Source organism: Tenrec ecaudatus, chromosome 6, assembly GCF_050624435.1.
Source record: "Tenrec ecaudatus isolate mTenEca1 chromosome 6, mTenEca1.hap1, whole genome shotgun sequence".
NCBI lineage: Eukaryota > Metazoa > Chordata > Mammalia > Afrosoricida > Tenrecidae > Tenrec > Tenrec ecaudatus.
In genome coordinates, this window is record NC_134535.1 from 63543167 (window position 1) to 63559214 (window position 16048).

Genomic DNA, 16048 nt, shown 5'->3' on the forward strand with positions numbered 1-16048 from the left:
TGATCTTGTATCAGACAACCTTTCACAACACTTTGTAGGAATTATGTTTTTCTATTGTGAGTGTGGTTTACTGTTGGGTTTTTTTTTTTAAGATTAATTAGGATTTTCGACATGGACAATCATGCCATTTTTAATGTTTTATTTCTTCCTTTCCAATATATATATATATATATATACATTTTACTTGTTTTGCTTTCCTTATTAAAGTAAGTAGAACTCCCAGTACTGTGCTGAATAGGTATGATGGGAAGACATACCCTTATTTCCTGATCTTAAAGGCAAAGCATTCGGTCTTTCACCATTCAGTATATTGTTAACTGTAGGCTCCTATTTGATGTTCTTTAGAGACTGAGGTAATTTTCCTTTATTCCTGATTTACCAATAACTCTTCTTATGAAGGCTTCTGGGATATGTGAAACAGTTACTGTACGTCTATTAATATGACTTTTTCTTCTTTAACTTGCTGAAATTAGCTCCACATACCTGAAAAAAACCCTGAGTTGATCATGACATGTACATGTCATTTTACATAGTGTTAGAATCGAACAGATTCAATTTGCAATTTTGTTGAGGATTGTGCACCTTAATTCATGAGAGATGTTGGTCTCTAGATTTGTTTGGGGGTTTTATATGGGTTTGCACTATCTTCGCCTGGTATCATGGCGGCATTGATCTTATAAAATTAGTTGGGAAGTGTTTTTCACAACAGATTGTGTTAAATGGATGCTACTGTTATTTTAATGCTTAGAATTCTTCAGTAAAACTATGTGAGCCTGGTGATTTCTATTATCGGAGCATTTAAATTATGAGTTCAATCTCTTTCATACTTATAGGACAATGCAGAACTTATCTATTTCATCTTGGTTATGTTATTATTTTAAGTTTATTGAGATTTAATTAATAAACCATACAAATCACCCGGTTTAAAATCATATTTTATCATGCAAATTTAGTATATTCAGCGATATATGCAACCATCACAATTCAATAACATTTTTATTACCTCAAAAAGAAACTCCATGCCCTTGAGCCATCATCCTCTTATTCCACCAACATCCCCAGCCTGAACAGCCACTAATTTATGCTATCTCTGCTGACCTGCCTACTATGGATTTTCATATAAATGGAATCATGTACTGTGTGGCATTTTGTTACTGGCTTGTTTCACTTAGGATAACATATCCATCCATTTTTTTTAGTATGTATTAATACTTGGTTCCATTTTTATGGTCAAATAATGTTCCATTTGGTCAGGATACCATATTTGATTTATCTATCAGTTGATGAACTTTTGAGCTGTTTCTACTTTTTTAATATGAACAAGCTGCTATAAACATTGAAGTCCAGGTTTTTGAGTATACCTAGGTTTCCATGATCTTGGATCTACAGCCAGGAAGAATTGGTATGTCACGTGGGAACTCCGTGTTTGATCTCTGAAGGAACTGGCATACTGCTTTCTCAAGTGGCTGTACAATTTCACGTTAGGAGCTGCCATTTTCAAGTGTCCGAATTTCTCCATATCCTTGCCAACACTTGTTACTGTTGGACTTTTGTGTGTGTGTAAAAATATAGACCTCAAGTCATGCACTCGTTCAACTTTTACAAGCACAATTCAGTAGCATTGATATATTCATGTTGTGCCATAATTTTCACCCTCTTACCAAGTTATTGTAACACCATTAACTTAGATACATTACCCTCTAACCTTTTCATTTATGCTTCAGAATTACTGTGGTCAATTTGATCTCATATAGCTAATTCTTTAGAGAGAGCTGTTCTCAAGACAAGTATTCTTTACTAAATGGAGCAAAACTATTCTTTGGTTTAAAGATGACCCCAGGGGCTATTTTCGATTCAAAGTTTAAAGATGACCTCAGCACACTATGTATGGAAGTTCTTCTAGTCTCAGTGAGTCTAGTCTGGATGCCATAATAATGTGCAGCTCTCTTCCATTATTCTCGTGACTTTGACCAAGATGTTCAAATATGGTAACCAGGCATCATTAAGTTCTTCTGGCCTCGTGGCAAAATAGTTCACGAAACACGAGGCTGGCAATGCAGTTTGTGAACATTGATGTAAGGGTGGCATCTGCCCTCCTCCAACCTCACAAAGAGGAAGGAGAAACCACCATCAGCAGCAGCAGCACCTGCCAACGTCAGACATGCCCTGGCCCCCAACCTTCCTTATCAACTCCAACACCAGTCATCTCACCTACCGCACTCTTTGCTTCTCAGATTGGTTCAGCAATTCATTTCAATGGCCACACAGGAATCACAGAACATACTTGTGATTACGGTGCTTACTGCGGAATGAACAGTTTACAATTTAAGTGAGAAATACAATTGTTCATTCAGGACAGACTCTTCTTTGCTGTGCCTGCAGACAGTGCTCATTCTGGTTTTCAGTCTCCTGGCCTGGCCTCTGGCAAGGTTTCAAAACTCGTTTAAAGCTGCCAATAAATGCCCAAGGGGCACACCACTCTTCCATAAGCCTCAGCCCCAATGTGCTCAGCTCTAGTTCTGTGTGTCAACAAACCCAGCTTTCCCAATAAGTGCCCGAGGTACACTCCACAAGGAAGACTCCTGACCTAAACCCAGTTTGTTTCATTGGTTGGGAAGTTCCCGCTGTCTCATGCGCTGGTTCTTGGTACTGACTGCTCGATTTCTCTGCCACCTTTAGTTCCTCTGATGTTACCACTGTCTCTTGGACCAAGGAGGTTCAGTGGACAGTGATCTTGGAGTCCAAAGGATGCACTTTACTCTTCTCCTGGTATTAGTGAAGTCCCCCTCCCTGCTTCTGAGATAACCTTTAAGATCTAGCAAAATGGCCACATTGCTGAATCCCTGCATTACATTTCCATTACTTGTACAATCAGAATCAACTCTGTTAACAATCATTCACTACTGAATTATAGAATCCCATCAGCACCTTCCCCTACCTGCTCTTACCCAATCCCACTACGAATAAAAACACCAAAAATGTTTGGTGGTGGTTAGAAAGACAAACGTAATTCAACCTCTAGCTTCTAGGCCTCCTTCCTCTGATGTTGCACACAAATAAGGACTAATTGTTTTAGATGGAATATACACAAGCTTTCACTGTTCCAGGCACTACTCAACAAACAAGAAGGTAGAACAGAAACTTTAAAAAGTTATTAGGTCAGTTGATTTGGACTCTCACAAAACTGCTACCCTAAACCGTTGAACTAAAAGGAAAATATAAACAATTTAATCCCATGAAGTGTTTGTGCCCAAATAGTATCAGCAGCTGTTTTTTGTTTGCTTTTTTGCTTTCATTGTTGTTTGATAATAACCATCCTAAAGGTTTTGAAGTTGATTTCTTCTATTTGATTTGCATTTACTTGATTAATGATGGTAAACATATTTTAATGTGTTTATTCTTTAATTGGGTTATTGAGTTGTAAGACATCAGTCTTAGATACAAGTTACCTAGCAAATATATGATTTGTACATACTTTGTGCCATTCTGTCAATGTTCTTTGTATTTTAGCAGTAATCTTTGAAGAAGTTTTCATTTTGGTTAAATCAGTTATCCATCTTTTTAACAGTTTGTGCTTCGCATGTCATTACTGCTATGCTCTCTTGAGTTTTAAGACTTACAGGTGGGCCTATGAATCATTTGGAGATAATTCTTGTGTATGATGTGCCCTAGGATTCCTTCCCACGTGGCCTTACTGTTGTCTCCGCACCACTGGTTGAAAAGACTGTTCTTTCCCCAGCTTTGGGTACCCTTGAGGACCAAGAGTTGATCCTAGACAAACCGTGGCTTCCCCCAGACTCATGTTTAATCTGTTGATCTACATATATTTATCCTTTTACCAGTTCCATACTGATTATTTTGGGTAACAGTAAAATTTTGAAATTAGAAAATGAGTCCTTGAACTTTGATCTTCTTTTCCAAACTTTGTTTTTGCCGCTTTGGGTTGCTTGTAATGGTGTGTGGATTTTCGAATCAGAGTGTCAGTGTCTACGAAGAAAGCAACTGGGGGGCTTGTAGGGACTGCTAACTCTGTAGACCAGTTTGGAAGGTATTGTCATTTTAACCATATTAAGTCTTCTAGTCTGTGGGTATGAGGTCGACTTTTGCTTTTAAAGTTTTATAAGGCTTAAGAGAGTAACTTTTTCGGTTATTTTGTCAAATTCCCAACATTTCACTTGATGGAATTGTTATCTCAGTTTTATTTCACTGAAAGTGCATGAATGCCATTGTTGAAGCAACAGACTAGAGCAGTGATTCTCAACCTTTCAGAGGATGCGCAATTCATAACAGTAGCAAAATGATAGTTATGAAGTAGCAACTAAAATAATTTTATGGTTGGGGTCATCACAACATAAGAAACTGTATTAAAGGGTCGCGGCATTAGGACGGTTGAGAACCACTGGACTAGAGGGAGGCAGGTGTTGACTTGGGTGAATGGGAAGTTAAGTAATCAACAAGAGAAGATAAGCAAATGGGGTGGGGGTGGGGCTAGGGCAAAACGTTTCATAAGCAGTTTTAAGCTGAATACAAAATGAGTTGAAATGTAAACAATTCAGTTTTTGTGTGTGGCTTTTTTTTTTTTAAATGAAATGCTATCCTGTGTCCTGCAACCTTGCTAAAATGTATTAGGCCTAATAGTTTTTAGTGGATTCCTTAAGATTTTCTTGGACAAAATTATGTCATCAATGAATATAGCTTTACTTCTTCCTTTCCCATATAGCTTTTTCTTTGGGTGTAATTGCGCTAGCTAATATTGTTCGGTAATCTATGTGTTTTGAGGTGTTGTTCAGTTTCCTTGCATCAAATTTATGAGTTAATGTGATTGAACTATGGAATGATATGACATATATATTAAATGCCAGGTAACCGCAAATTAACTCTTAGCTCCAACTTAAGAACAATCACTTCTTACATCACGGCCCTGCGCAATACTCACTCTCGGGAAGAGAACACAGAAGCTACGGGTACAATAGCAAAATGTGGCGGCTAATTCAGATGGTGCCCGCCTACCAGATACAATAGTGTCTGGGGTGTTGAAGGCTTGTATCCAAACAACCATCTAAGCGAGATGCCAACGAAGTCCACATGGAAGAAGCACACTGTCCTCGGTCCCGGAAGGACTGGAATTCGCATAATCTGAAGTGGAAGGATCAGTGTCAGAGGCTAAATTGTGAGAATTCAGGGTGCAGCAGGTGATGGATGACAGACAGTGGGAGCTAGTCACTTGTGGACCGACACAGGAAATACGCCTCTGGAAAACTCCCCCTGTGTAAAATTGATGGAGGGGAGGGAAGTGGTCATGGAGAGTGGAATGCAGGCCAAAGGCATAAATCTGACTTGTACAACTGAGACAGTAAAAAACTGTAGTACATGACCCCCCCCCCCCCTATGATGCAGGCTAGACCTGGTCTGGTTTCCAAATGTTTCTGTATTTTTGTTTTGTAGTTTTATGTGGGGGTAGGTCAGATGATTACAGACAACCTCCCTGAAGACAGTCACCAGACTAAGGTAGGCCCGCTCCCTGCTGCTGGGGACAATGGGTTAAGGCTTGTGATCATTAGCTTGGTTCCTGGAGGTGGATTTTACACCCTACTGATAATGGTTCCTATGGAGATCCAGAGAATAGATCAAACCTGTTCAGGGACATGCAAAGTTAAGCTGCCATCCTGACTCTAGGACCCACCCTTCTTGTCTCATGTATACCCCCAAACCTGTCCCCCTCATTCCTGTATAACCAATAGTACAAGCCCTTCCTGTGACATGTCTTTACCTGTAATTAGGGGGCTTGCACGTCCCTCAAAGGTATAAAAGCCTGGGTTAGCAAGAGATCTCCCTCACTCTCAGCTCCTCCCCTCCCATTTCCTTTCCTTGTCCTCCTTCCCTTCCCTCTAGACTTGAATCACCAAGCTCTGCTGTGAGCATGCTACCATGAAATGTTTGACTCCACTATCCCTTCATGCTCTTGATGACTGATATATTTATATAGCTCAACCGTACAATTGCGCTTATCAAACCCAGGATTGGCGGTAAGGGGTTGCCCCCCAATTCAACCATATTTGTTTTTTGTGTGTTCATATCTTAGAGATTATGTCAATATAGGTTGCCCTCTTGAAGTTGTTATATGCTTTTCGATTTTGGTCTATGAAACCCATGGCTGACAAACCTATAGGGTGAGCAAGTAGATTAAGGGGTTCAGAGGTAGTGTGTGTGTGTGGGGGGGGGGGGAAGAGGGTAAAAGGGAGGTGTCAGAGGCCATGTAGAAAAAGAATGTTTGGAAACTGATTGATAGCACTTTGTGCTTGAAATATGGAATGATCTGCATGCAAGAGCAACGTGGAGAGACAGGGACAGCTCAGGTCAGCAAAGGATCTGCAGCTGTGGCTTCTTTCCTTTAACATTCTCCAGGACCTGGACAAGGAAGCCTCCAACGTAAGCCCAGTTTTCCATCGGCTTCCATGTCGGTCTGTGCCTCCGAAAACAGCCTTGATATGTGACGAAGCACAAATGATCTAGAGTTTTGAGCATGGAAGCAAGGTGGGGATTTCAAGCAGGCCATTTTGTAAACAGCAGAAAAATATTTTAAATGTACCTGGTTTAATACATCCAGCACTCACCTAAGCTCTGTCCATTCTACCCTGGAGAGGACCCCTCCTTGTCATTGGGGAGCTTTTCGGAGGAAGTCTTATTACTAAACTGTACATAGTGCATATTTAATACTTCAGCTCCTTCAGCACTCTCCTTCCCAAACTCTCTGGGATTATGAAGCATGTCATACACCATTTACTACAGTAGCATGTACCATGAGCTATTGATTTTTTGAAGCCGTGATGGCACCATGGGGTAAGCAGTGGGATGTGAACTGCAAAGTCAATGGTTCAAACCCTCCAGCTACAGTGGGGGGAAGAAGGCATTTACAGCCTCAGAAACCCTGTATCGCAATCAGCTCCATGGTAGTAGATATGGTGTTATAGTCCTAGAAGGGTTAGGAATACTTGCTGTGTGATGAAGGATGGATTGTAAAGCCTTGGGAGGAATCGGTTATTCAGCACAACTTGAAGTCTTGTGCACAAATAGTGAAGAATGCTGACTGCTACAAGGACAAACCAATCTGTGTTTGAAGAAATACAGCCAGAGTGCTCCTTAGAAGCATGGAAGGCAAGACTTCCAGTGCTTTGGACATATGGTAGGGAGAGACCAAGTCTCTGGGGAGAAGGACATCGTGTTTGGTAAAGCAGAAGGGCCGAGAAAAAGAGGGAGGCCCTCAAGGAGATGGACACAGTGGCTGAATCAAGGGCTCAGGCAGAGGAACAATTGCGAGGATGGCGCAGGACCGGGTAGTGTTTTGTTCTGTTGTACACAGGGTTGCTGTGGGTCAAGGCACCTTACAACAAAATCCTTAAAATCAAACAATGTCAGTCAATTCTATCAGTGACCCCAAATGACAAAGTAAAACTGTGCATGTGGGTTCCAAGCCTGAAAATCTTTGTGGGAGCAGATACCCATGTCTCTCTCCCATTGAACTAAGGAGTTTGTACCAATGTGTTAACCCCTATGTCACCTGAGCCCCATTAAAATGTTTAAATTCCTCCTGAAATCTAGCAGCTCCATGCATTTCATACTCCCGTAGGGGTTCCCATGTGCAGTCACCTCTCTGTCATTCCTTAAACCTAGCCATGCTTTAATCGCTACTCACATCTCTCAGGCCACTCCACAATTCCGGGGCAACAAAACAGCTCCTTTCATGTATGGATCCTCTCCCCATAGTTGCCTGATCTTCCCACTCAACATTTTAAAGACAACTCTATAAAATATATGCAATGCTATTTTTATAAGCAAAATAAAATTTGTAACTTACAGATGCTAGAAACACGAAGTGTGGGATTTTGGGCTACATTAACGTTGGCAAATTTGCTCCCCACCACCACCCATCCCAAATTATACAATTGTAATTTTTAAAAATGGACGAAATAGTTTTAAAAATAATTTGTTAAACTCTTCCAGGACCTTGGAAATCAGCCAAAGATAAATCAGAGAAGGAAGCATTTATTCATTTTTTTGGTATAGAAAGTATTGAACTTTATGTAAGAAAAACGGAAACCCACTGCCCGGAGTGTTGCTTCCAAAAGTCCCGTCAAACTGTCATTTCTATATTTCAACCAAGGGGCACTGGCCTTGAACAAGCAGCTTCCCTTCAGGATAACTTTTTTAAAAATTAATTAAAGGGTCAAAAGCTCACATGAATTATTTATGTTCATAGCAAGCCTGAGAGGAAATGAGCAGGGATAGATCTTAAGATGTGCTAGCCTGCATTTGGCGCCCTACTGGAGACAAACAGGACGGTAGCCAGAAATTAAACACAGTTCTAGAAATCAGAGCCAGAGAACTATACAAGCTCTCCACACTCCTCGCTGAGTAGGAGACAAACGGGGACCAGTGGAAAGTAAATGTGAGAACTGTCCCCATTCTGAAGTGTTCCCACACATACACCCTTCAATAGACGGGACAGCCTTACTGGCATGAGATGTTTAGGCACAGCCTCTATCTACACAATGGTTGCAAACAATGATCCGAAGAAGCCATGTGGTTATAAAAGTAATACGCATGCAATAGACATAGCATTATTCACAATACCCCAAAGAGGGCTTCAAAAAGCTCATGGAAAAATTCCATTATCTTTTCATCTAACATCCCCACAAACTTTCTGAAGTTCCTTCCGACTCACAAATTAGTGGGTTTAAACAAAAAAAAAAACACCCCGATATGTTCATGTAAAAGTGGTGAAAATGAAGTACTAATAGGGAGAGATGAAACTCAAAAACATGCTCAAGTGAAAAGACATGAAAGCTTTTGCACTTCTCTAAAGTGCAACGTCCCGTCCCGGAAGAGCAAACCTATGGAGACGAGGTCAATTAGTGTGGACGTGGAGTTGGAGGGTGGCTGACTGTGAGCATGCAGTTTCCTTTTCACGGTGGTGATAAATACCCAACTCTACAAATAACAAAGTTGAATTTGCACTTAAACTGAGTCAATGTAAATTGTTACAGATGAGCTACAATTTTTTAAAGTAGATATAAAAGCATTAAAGTACTAAAACAACAACAAAAGCAACAAACTTCTGGGGGAAGAAACAGAATCCAAGTGTGCTATATTATTTTTAAAGTCCAATTTGCAATAAAAAACTAGGAGAATGTAAAGGAACAGCCATGTGTGATACATGTGGGGGAGGACAGTGATGCAAGCTGTCAACAGTTTCTGAAGGGCGAAGAAGCTGCCTTCAGCCTAAGTAAAAATACTATTACAAGTAAAAACATGGTAGCAATAAAACAACAAATAATCTCAATACAGAAACAAACTGTAGAAAATAGAATTTCTACAATACATAACTAGTATTTTTGAGTTGAGCAAGATAAACTTGAAATGCTTTGGCGTTTGAGTGCGCAGCAGGTGAAATCCGGAGGGGGTGGTCAGGAAGGGGTGAGTGAAGGCACCATAGTCCAGACGCTACTACTTACGGAGCTGATCTCTAGGGCAGCCCCTGAACAGAGAACTGTCTCTGAAGCGAAGAGTACGGGCTCGGATCTGAGGAAGGCCTAGCCGAACAGGAACTGTGCAATGAATGGGGATAATGGTGGTCTGCAGACTAGAGAGGACTAAGCATAAGAGGAGATACCCTCTCCAAAATCGGAATTGTGCTGGGCGGAGCTGAGCTTTCATAGCATGCATTTCCCCACAGGCAAGCATCAACTAGCGCCATTAGTGCACCCAGTAGTGTTGCCTGGGAAGGTCCTTTCTGGTTATAGGAAGTTTTCTGTAGAAGCAGTTTTGCTGGAACCTCAGATTTTTGTGATGGTCGATTTGAGAAAAAAGTGTTTCTTGCTCTGGAAAAAATGTTGAACAAAGCTTACAAAGGGCAGCGCTATGGGGAAATCTCAAGTGCACGAGTGGTTTCATTGAAAAAAAAGTTGAAATGTCAATTACTTGCTCTGGACGTCTATCAACTTGCTGAATTGATGGAAATGTCAACTTGTCGTGCATTTGGCGCTTGTTCCACCAGGTCGCTTCCTATTTAGAGGTTCTGAAGATTGTGTAGCAGTGTGCAAAAAAAGGCCTGATTTACAGCAGATGTAGGACTCGTTTTACCATGATAATGTCCCTTCACACGCAGCCGTGCTAGTTTTTGGCAAAAAACAAAAACAACACCCAGCTTCCCTGTTGCCGCACACACCTGTCACCTGAGCACTCTGTGCAACTGTTTCCACGAATTTAGAAGGACATGAAAGGGCGGCGATCTGATGTAGAAAAAAAGAAAGGTGCTGTTAGCCATCCAAATATGAGTTCAAAAATGTTTCGAGAATGCAATCAGATTTGACAAGTGTATTACGTGTAATGGAGAGTACTTTGAAGGTGATAAGGTTGTTTTGTAAAAAAATTTCGAGACAAAGTTTTGAAAAATAAATTCCATTTTTAGGGGGTACACCCTCGTACAAGGAAGATGCTGGGTAAAAGTATCTAAAATGCAACAAAATCAACTGTCTGAATAAATACTTGTAAGGTTACAATATGGGATTCTGGGAGAGAAAGAAAAAGGTGAGAATTACAGATCACAGGTCTTCATCAGGTCAAAGATCAGGTTTGAGGAGAGGATATGACAAAACTAAGTGGACAGGATGTGAAGTTATTGGTGCTTTAACTCTGCCTCAAAATATCCAAGCTGCAGCCCTTGCAGTGGGTACCTGAAATAGTGAAGGTGATATTAATGAAGGTAATTATCATGATAGAAGGGTAAATGAAGGCACCCATAGCAGAAAACATTTTAACAATGAACAATAAAATCCTCTTAGATTGTCGGTTTTGTTTGGAAATACAAATAAATATAAAACGTGAGGTAGATGATACATTTCCCACATCACTGGGTGGCACAGCTTAAAATAAACAAATCAGATCTTTAATGAACAGGGAAGTCAGTTTGGGACGGTGTGCAGGACCAGGTGGTGCAGTGCTAACAAGGTCAGTGGTTTCAAGCCCGCAGCCATTCCACTGAAGACGAGGTGACTTTCTACACTGGTCAAACGTCAGAAACCCACAGGAGAAGTTCCTCTCCTCCAGATCACTGCCTCAGAATTGACTGGACAAGCCTGTTTGTGTGTGGTGTGCACTGTAACATCCTTCCACCTCAGCCACCCCGTCAATGAGTCACTCTGTAGCTCAACTGCACTCACTGTTCTAACATAAGTTCTTGAGTCGGACTATGGTCTTGGTGTTAGTCACTGCCAAAGCACCGAGACAAGGGGCTTTCACTCGTCTCTGCCATAGCAACTTGCGGCACTCCAAATGGTGACTTGCTCTTCCTGGGCTCAGTGCGAGAACAGCGGCTGACTGACACCCTGTACTACCTACCTACAGTGGGCATGTAGCTGTTACTGTTACCCTACAAACCATGTATTTGCACAACTGTTTCTGTTGCAGTACAATTGGCTATACTTCCAATATCCAGTCAATTACCAGGTCTGGTCAATTCTCTCACCTATACTTAGCCCCATAACGTTCTGGTTTGTTAGCAGTGTCTCTAATCCTGATCACTGCACTCTGAGTTAGAATCAGCTCAACATAGCTCACCGGGACCCCTGAAATGAAATCCAAATGGTTTACAAGGGTTCCTTGTAATAGCCCCTCCCCGCTTTTCACTGAACTAGGCATAGTGCACAGGTGCCGATTTCTTTGGGGTTGCCAATAATCTTTCCTTGGTAGAGTACACATCTTCCCCAACTCAGACTTGTCCTGATCTGCAGACCAAACTTTCTACCACAAATCACGTAACCTGTATTTCTATTATAACACTAACATTAGTTATCAAGTATGGTTTTCCCTCATAGCAAAAACTAAAGAGGTGGTGGTAACCAGGAGAGAAAATGCAATTAGCTTTGCCTTTGATGACCCATATATGGAAATGGAGACATGGCAATTAAAATTCAAGAAACAAAATTCTTTTGGTACTGGTTCTGCCAGAATTTCATGGCGAAAAGTCTTGACATGCACATCTTTGTGATCAAGAACTAAGGCATCACGCAGTTCAACATTGAGCTTACTTCTGGGTACCCGAACACGGCCTGCTAACTTCTGCATAGTTGTCCTGCAGATGCTGAAATCATCTTTTAGAGAGATTAAAAGACAATGATTTTCAGTGACAAAGAAAATTTGCAAATAAATCCTAATTGACATGCAAATAACCAAACTCAATATTCCAGATTTATCTCAACTTCCTGATAGTTTCTTATTGGCAGGTACACCATGAGCCCCTTCCAACTACAGTGTGTCTATAACAAGAGAAAAATGCTGCCGGATCTTGTCCCAACCCTACAATGTTCACTGTCTGCGTCCACTGTTGCCATCTCTTCCTGGAGGGTGTTGCTTTTTCACTGAATCGCTACCAAGCATGAAGTCCCCACCAGACCAGTCTCTCCTGCAAACAAACATGGCCGTGAGATCCAGCTTCACTATCCCTGCTTCTAAGGAGCTGTAAGCCAACTATTTCAGTCACCTTTTTTCTTGTTTTCTCCCAAGGGAAACAGAAATGGAGACAAATAAAAGGGCTATCAATGGCTGCTGTCCTGCTATTTGCTAGACACAAGGACCAGAAACGTGACTCCAACCAAAGCCCTCCTAGAAAACCTAGAGCCCAACTAGTTAATGCGGATTTACAGACTGCTCTCATCAAGAAACTATAAACTGGTTTTGAAAATCCATTTATCTAGTCTTCTCTAGAATTCAAGTAAAATGTACTAACTATTCGTGCCAACCTTTTAAATCTCTGTAGATAGCATGCATCAATTCCAAAGGGCTCAAATGGCTTCATACATTTCTAGACTGTCCATTTAAACTAGTAGAGGCAATACTTATATAGAGTAGAACCCTATTTCCATTAAATAATAGTTACATTGGTGGGAAACAAGTATTTAAAACTTGGTCTTATCTATTTTTCTCCAAAAACATACAGAATGTGTTGAGTTAAAGGTGCTAGAATCAAGAGAAATTTCTTTTCTCTTAAAATGGCTCACAACTGGGGCAATTTGGTCAACACCTCGCCCTCCTGCATCCCAAAATATCTGGAGCCAGTTTGGGTTGTCACAACTGGGGTAGGGGGTGAGGTAGAAACTAGTGGGGTCTTGTGGGTACGAGTCCAAAGCAAAGAATCACCCCTGAAAACAAGAAACTGCCCAGTCTAAATAGTCACTGACACTAAGGTGGATAAAGCCTTAGCTAAACAAATGAACATGCATTTTCCCTAGCAAAGTCCAATTTTGGAGAAAAGCCTGGATCTTCTAAAACATGGAACCAGGACTTTATTTCAATGCCTTTTACAAAATTCTTAGTTTATGAGCAAGTAGTGATTCCAAACACATTTGCATAACTATTAATTATTTAAACTACGATTATAGTAAACAAACACATTGCTGTGCTTGCCTCAGTAAACTGTATGTTTTATTGAGTTTAAAAGACTACGCTGGGAAACAGTCCAATACTTTCCGTATCCTGGGACTATTGGAGACAAATGAGACACCTACCATGCTGGCCACCTGACTGGTGCTGGAGAACTGCACGCGCCCGTTGTATTCTGATAAACACCAAGTAATTCCACAACTCCCTAAACCCAGGACGTATTTCAATTCAGAGAATAGAAAGCCTTTTCTAAGAACCTAGTACAATTCAAAATAACCAGAAATTAGAGGTGACGTTAGTAAGACAAGAATGGAAATCCAACTACTAGAAATAAATTTGAAATCTGATGAGCACACCGATACTACAAAGGAGAATCAAATCAAATCATTATGCATTCTCACTCAGCAATTTCACTTACAGTTGGCTCTTCTGCCAGCTTTTATCATTAAGGGAATATAATCCTATTTGGAGCTAAAGTTAACTTTATAAATTAAAAAGAGCAAAACATATTGCTGAAAAAATTAAAGTACATATAGTACAGGTGTTCACAAAGTCTTGTTTCAATTACTAATCAGAAAACAAGAAGCACACAATTTTGAAAAGGGGAAATGCAATTTCATTTCGTATCTTTCTTAAGAAAATTACCACCATGTCAACGTTTGGCATCCATTTCCAAACACTTTATCACTGTTTCATTTTTGGAACTGAAAATTATCAAAGTAATTTAGCTGGAGAAATCAGTTAAAAACAGAATTTGTTTTAAATAGTAAATAAATTGTTACTGTACTGTCAATGTTTCGTTGTAGATTGAGCAAGATTTTCAATGAGGTATATATCTGATCATTTTAAAAATTAAGATTCAATTTAAGACAGATATAGAACCTAAATTATTAATTGTTGAACACATCATTTTAAGAAATATCAAAACATTTACTAACCATAGTTTCTAGATTGGTAATTTTAGTAATTTATGTTTTTTTTGAAATTTCACTTGGGAAGAAATTATTACTGCTAATTCTTCATGGGTTAAGTGTTGTTATATACTGTCATATGGTCAGATACTGCTTACAAGGTTTAATACTTACTCATTAATTTTAGTTAACTCAATTTCTCACTGGCAGAGGATTTTGCTTATTTCATCTTTTCAACATTATACTCAAATGAAGTCTGAGATTGGTCTAGTTATAAAGATGTCAGAACATTTCCTAAAACTAGCTAATTAGATATGTGTTATTTTTTTCTTTACCAGCTGCTTGGTAAAAGACTACATACAATGATTTTGAAAGCCAAATTGTGAAGTCACCATATCCCATTTTTTAAGAGTTCTCTTATTCCCACAGGTCAAGTATCTTGAAAATTCAATATGCAAACATCATACCAAAAATGTACTGATACCTCAGTAAGTCAATTTTTAGATTAGGTCCTGCCTTACCAATTTTCTTTCTGCTGTATTTTCATTTCATATATCAACCTAATCTCCAAACGCAACTGTATCTTGAACTTTCCTTTAAAAGATATCCAGGAAGGCACAGCTAACAAACTCTCCTTATGAAAGACAGGGAACAGGTAGCTTCCTACGAGTAACTTAGTGATAAATCAGTAAGCAGAACGTCATTGCAGCAGGAAGCAGGAGTGACAGTCCACGGCTGGATCGCACTCCGCCACTTCCAGCCCAGGATCTGGATGACAGCCCTGCTAGGGATTAAGCAATCAGGAAGACGCGGCATTTAAAATCAGAGCAATCCTTTCTTGTTACTACTTTTACTATATAGGTGTATACACACACACTGAAACCTGATCTACTACTAGAAAGGGCCATTTTTGTATCAAAAGACAGCATTTCAGTCAGCTGAAAACCCAGCTGGTTTGTGAGAATCAGCAAAACTAAAATAAAAACACCTTTGCTGTTAAACAAAACAAATAAAAAGAAATCCTATGCATGAAGAATATTTGGATTTAACTTTGGACAATTAACACAACATTGCATGTCAATCCTCTATTTGTCCTAGAGCCTGCAGTATTGTAATTTATTGTGAAACAATGTAACCAAATATTTAAATATATCCACATCTATTTCCACGGTATATGCATAGTACATAATACACTAACATCTTAAAATAAATTTCTATTACAGCTGTATGCAAATTATGGTATCAAGAGTATCACAGCCACATTTGGAAATGGCACCAACTGCATGTAGGGAGGGGTCCGTGTCAATTTACTAGTCAAAAGCCTTAGTGACAGCACATTTCTTATGCATTATCATCTGAACATTTGAAATCGAGCGAGTACTCTAATAACCACACTGTCACCAATAAAATCGCTGCAGATCCAGATGTTCAAGCAGGTAATACAGCAGGAAAAGTATTTCCAATTCACAGTTTCAAAAATAAGGGTGCAGCTTTTCAATATCTGATTGCTTAAAATTGGTCACCCGATTTCACAGCTGCCTCTTTCAAAACATGTGAAGTATGTTTGCACAGCATTAGATGTCTTTGATTTTCAGACGTTAATTCTTACTGTTAGAGGAGCGCCACCCGTTGGAAGCTAGTGTGAAATGAACTCAGTGAAGGTTATGTTAAAATTAAAACATAGCTGACATTAAAAAGTA

General features: G+C 39.9%; 1 non-coding gene across 1 annotated transcript; it reads left to right on the plus strand.

Annotated features, from left to right (window-relative positions):
- The first annotated feature begins 6263 nt into the window (after window positions 1–6263).
- On the plus strand, window positions 6264–6397 carry LOC142452181 (small nucleolar RNA SNORA44). Its single transcript, XR_012785213.1, has one exon. It is a non-coding gene; the product is annotated as a small nucleolar RNA SNORA44 (small nucleolar RNA).
- Window positions 6398–16048: the final 9651 nt, after the last annotated feature.